General features: G+C 38.5%; 1 long non-coding RNA gene across 1 annotated transcript; it reads right to left on the bottom strand.

The window, feature by feature from the left end:
- Nucleotides 1–2,015: 2,015 nt before the first annotated feature.
- Nucleotides 2,016–4,014, bottom strand: LOC120438715. The gene is made up of 3 exons (XR_005612100.1): nt 3,770–4,014; nt 3,075–3,148; nt 2,016–2,797 (listed from the first exon to the last, which is right to left on the bottom strand). It is a non-coding gene; the product is annotated as an uncharacterized LOC120438715 (long non-coding RNA).
- Between the last annotated feature and the right edge of the window lie 1,013 nt (nt 4,015–5,027).

Below are 5,027 nucleotides of genomic sequence, written 5' to 3'. Positions count from 1 at the left end.
CAGAATCAACTTTAATAAAGACAGTAAATAAAGACCAGCATGCAATTCATATCATTTGTTCCTTTTAACCAGGACAGCCAGCAGGAGGACGGAGACAATTGGAAGGATAATGTAAACCACCAGCTCCAAACTTTCTGGAAATCCTAATTCCAGTCCCTAAACACTGTTGTCCTAGAGATCAGCAAAGAAGAATTCATGAATATATTTGTCAGCACTTTCAGAACTTCCATATTCATCTATAAGCCCTAACATTCATGTAAGAGATGTGCAAATTAATGCAGACTGCTAATGATGTACAGGTAAGAAATGTACCTTAGATCTCCTTCCCCCCCAAAAAACAAACAAGATTTTATTCACAATAAAACATTAAAAACAAATCAAATGTTTAAACTGAAAAAATGTACCATTTAAACAAAAAACGGCCCTCATTCACTAACAGCGCATAAATTATGTGTCAGAATCAGTTTTGGGTAAGTTACTTTAAATTAGTAACTTAGTTACATTACTAGTTACTTCTATAAAAAGTAACTCAGTTACTTCAAGTTACTCATTACTTTCAGAGTAACTAGTTACTAGGGAAAGTAACTTTGGATTTACTCAGAATTCTCTGGTTAATGTGTTGCTTCCGTAACTGGATACCCAGCAAGATTGCCAGTCTTCTAGCTTGCTTACTTGCCACAAGTGCACTGTGCCACCTACCAATAGAAAGAAAAAATAATGTGCACATTTCCACGAGAGAAATCCCACGCATGGACCGTCGTTGACCGCTGCACGATTCTAGCCTGCTTTTTACATCCAACTCAAAAACTGCAGTCGTGGTGCTTTCGATTGTACTCAGAACTCGGAAATTCTGCCTTCTGAATAGGAAGATGTAACACCAGACTGCAGATGAGCTGCATACAGAGCTGGACTGGGACAAAAAAAATCAGCCCGGGCATTTTGACTAGAGACCGGCCCGCCATTATAGGAAAAATCATAAAGCCTTTGAATGAAAACAAACACTGTTGTGACAGTGATGTACACTGTTCTGATATGTATCAATCTATCAATTGCTTGTTGTAAGACTCAGATAATTACTTTTTTTTTTTTTTTTTTTTTTTTTTTTTTTTAAAAGCGAGACATTTGAAATGAGAATAAGAAAGAAAAGTATTTCCTTGTGCCCACCTCTCCCTGTTAATGCCCTACCTGGCCCCCTGGCAACACTTTGCTAGACCCGCCCCTGCACAGTTACCAGCTGTCAGCTGCTTAGAAAAGGATCCTGGTGTTATTTGTCTCTCAGAAACAGTTCATAACTTCCCTTCAACTCATTCATGTCACCTAAAAGGTAAACCTGTTTCTCCATCACCTGTTCAGCTCTGATGATTCAGTAAGGACATCTCCTGGTTTCATCTTCATGTTTCCCTCTCACCACATATCCAAACCGACATCCTGACCAGCAGCTTTACAGCTGTGGCTCCAGCAAACATCAGCTGATACTAGAAATTAATATTAAATAAATTCTAACAACAGCTGATCAAGCTTAAACGTGCTGCTGTTGTTTAGCGCGCTGGTTTCTTCTTTCTGGCGCAAAGTGGGCGATAAACAACCAAGAGAGAAAAGCCGACCAGCTGATCATTGATCAGTTTCATGATTGACGTAGCAACAGGAGAGGGAGGGAAGAGAATGAGAGGAGAAGAGGCAGCTGCAACGTAAACACAGAATAACTCCAGCTTTGTGTCTTTTTCATTGTAGCTGAAGTCCGGGACAAACTGTGTTCCTTTTCACCTCAATACGAAACGCGTAATATTTTCTCTGAATACCAGAGGATTCTGTTTTTTACGGGAGGGTTGGAAACTCTATTAACCGTATGAACAAAATAAAGATCAACATCAGTAACATAGCACCCACCTAGGGTTGCCAACTTCCTGAAAAATAAATAAGGGACACCTCGTGGCCAGGGCCGGGCGACCCAATTGTCTTCACCCTTCCCTGTGTGGTGAATTTTTTTTAGCTCTTTTTTTGTGTGTGAAATTATTTTTTTAACCATTTGACTTGAAGTTGATTTAAGTAGATGCATATTCTTTGTGATATGAACACATGGGAAACAAATGATCATTTAGCCATTTATTTTTAACGCAAAATGACAACATTAACACAATAAAATAGGTCTCTTTCCTAAACGAAGGACTGGTACGCTTCACTTTTTGTGCAAAATGACAAAATTAACACAAAGAACTCTGTCCTGCTTAACCTAAAATTATATAAATTAATAGAAAACAATAGAAAGAAAAACATTCTTGTAACAGCGCACATTTAGTGCAATTAGAAAAGTGCAAACAAAGTCTGTGGAACACCTGTAAACACAATATTTGTGCCTCAAAGGCCTTGACTGTAGCTGAAAGTTGAAGTAAAAAAAACCCAACAAACTCATGAACTCAAAAGCTCAATGCTACATTATGTGGAAAGAGACTACTTTTTCCATTTGTATTTTTTTGAGCTCTTGCTGCAGTTAGGAGTTGTTTGTCTTTCAGTACTGCAGAGTAAAACTCTGAGCAAGACATATCATAATTTAGACTGACAATGAGCTCACTTCTAATTAACTCAGTAGAACATTTGTTCCGCACATCAGTCCACTTATTCTTCTCCTCAAACCCAGTGGAAGATGGGATGCTGAGTACAAAGGATACAACAGCCTGCATTATTGGGGAGGTCAGCTGCCTGAAGAATTTCCATCCACTTGTAACACGGTGAAGGACCAGGGCGCCTGACTGCAGCTTCATAGAAAATGAGCAACCAGAAGTAGTTTCGACTATGGAGCCTGAGTGTGTGAATAAAACACAGGAAACAAAAATAGAACTCAAAATATATATATATATTATGTTTGTTGTGAGAATTGTATAGACAGATGTACAAAAAAAAAAAAAAAAAATTATATATCAAACAATAATGCTGGTGACAATACAAAACAGCTTATCAAGTTCCCAAAAGGAGGTGGGATGAGGTTTAGTCCAGTATAAAATTTAGTTCAGTGTCATTGACCTGTGATAGGTCATGGGGAAACAGTTCGATTCAATCCATAGCATCACAAGTCCTACCGCAGTGCAGCGGTAGTTGGGTGGCTCGCCATCCCGCGCTGATCAGAGATGATCGCGGGGAAAAAAAACCTGACCTAAACAAGGTCAAAAACATAAATTATCATTCACAGAAGAAAATGAAACAGTATTCTACTGCTATGACAAAATAAATAAATAAATCCATAAATAACACAGTCAAGTAATTAATGCCATGTTTCATACAACAATCAATAAACCAATAGTCGTCATCTCTTATAATGAATATCATTCAAAATACTATTATAGAAAAAAAACATTCTCATGGGTCCCATCAAAGTATATCAGCAATAAAGCTAATAAACAGTATCCAAAGTTAATCAAATATATTTACAAAACTCATTTAATCACAGGTGTTGCGCAACAAGTTCAATAATCGAAATGGAAGTTAACTCAATACAAAAGTCTCATAGGCCGCTTTGGCATTTAATCAGAAAAGTAACAAAAAACATCCAAAACGGACAAAACTACAAACTTCAAATCACTCGTTCAACTCTTGATACGTTAGTCCAACATTCGGCCATAGTTGAACAAACAAAAACAACAATATTCGATAAATAAAACTAGTAATTGCACTTTCAGTCACTAGCCTAGCATTAGCTTACCGGCGTTTTGGAATGCGCGACCGAGGCTCCGCAGTTTCATTCATTGTGGCAAAACAAAACAAACAAATAACTCACCGTTGAGTCGATTGTGAGGTGGTGTAAAGATGAATGAATCGGCCGGGTTATTGCACGCTGTCAACTAGTATGTAGTGTAAAAGTTGTCAATATCTGACAAGAACGCCAACCACAGGGACAACAGCAGCCAGAGGAGCAGGGAACATGCAGCCGATTGACCCGGAACTTATACGGGGTTCATTCCCGCCACAATAAAGGGACTGGCGGAAGTGGGGTCAGAAATTACCGTGGTTACACACTTCTCTGCTGTTCCCTCGGACTGCCATTTTTCCTTCTCCTGATGTTCTTTGGTGAAGTGCTCCAGAAGGCTGGTTGCAGTGACACACTCTTCATAAAGCTCATCCATAGAGATGTTTAACCTGCCAATAGAGATGAGAAGTTGACCTAAATCCTAAGTGGTACATAGAACATTTACAGTGGTAAATAAATGACAACCTTAAAAATATTCTGCAGTAGAACAAAAACTGGAGGAAACCACGAATCAACATGTGACCATTACCTGATGCTGCTGAATTGAAGCAGAGCAAAGTACAGCTAAGCATTATGCAATTTTGCATCATTTTAAAAAGTTTGCTCAGTACTGAACAGCAATAACGCCCGACAGTGCTGTAAACAACGTTAGACTGGTGGGTAATAAGCAAGAGAATAATGCAGAAAACAGATTTTTAGATGGGAAACTCTTCCTCAGAGAGAGAGCTCTGCATGAAGTGTGATTTTATCGTGGTGGAAGAAAAACAGCCACAGTAAGAGGAAATAAATGACGATGTTTATGTGAAGCGAAATATTGGGGTCTACTTTATATTCCAGCTCTAAAGTCAATGTCGTCTTCACTCATTTTTACTGTCCTGGGGACAGGAGAGAGGAGTCTCGTCAGAGGAGCTATAATTTTATAGCTTGAAAAAGTAGAAACAAATAAGTGTTCATTTGAATTCTTGTCTTAGTGATTGAAAATGGTCTCACTTTCTGCCCTTCACTGTTTGTATCTAAACTAAAAAACTACTTTATCTGAATTAAAAGTGACTCTAAATACTACATATTTAGGTGTGTGTGTGTGTGTGTGTGTATATACACACGTATTTTATGTATATAGATTTCTTTTCAATTATTACTCATGATATAACAGTATGCAGACAGGCCCTGCGAGGACATGAGGAGGAAACAGTGACAAAGGTGCGTGAGGCTGCTACAGGCTGTGGATCCCTCACCAGCTGGAATAAAAAGAGCACAGCTAGCAATAACACGTGTACCAGTTGTTCCT

The sequence above is a fragment of the Oreochromis aureus genome, linkage group 1 (assembly GCF_013358895.1).
Source record: "Oreochromis aureus strain Israel breed Guangdong linkage group 1, ZZ_aureus, whole genome shotgun sequence".
In the NCBI taxonomy this organism is placed as follows: domain Eukaryota; kingdom Metazoa; phylum Chordata; class Actinopteri; order Cichliformes; family Cichlidae; genus Oreochromis; species Oreochromis aureus.
This window is presented reverse-complemented; position numbering and strand designations above follow the sequence as displayed.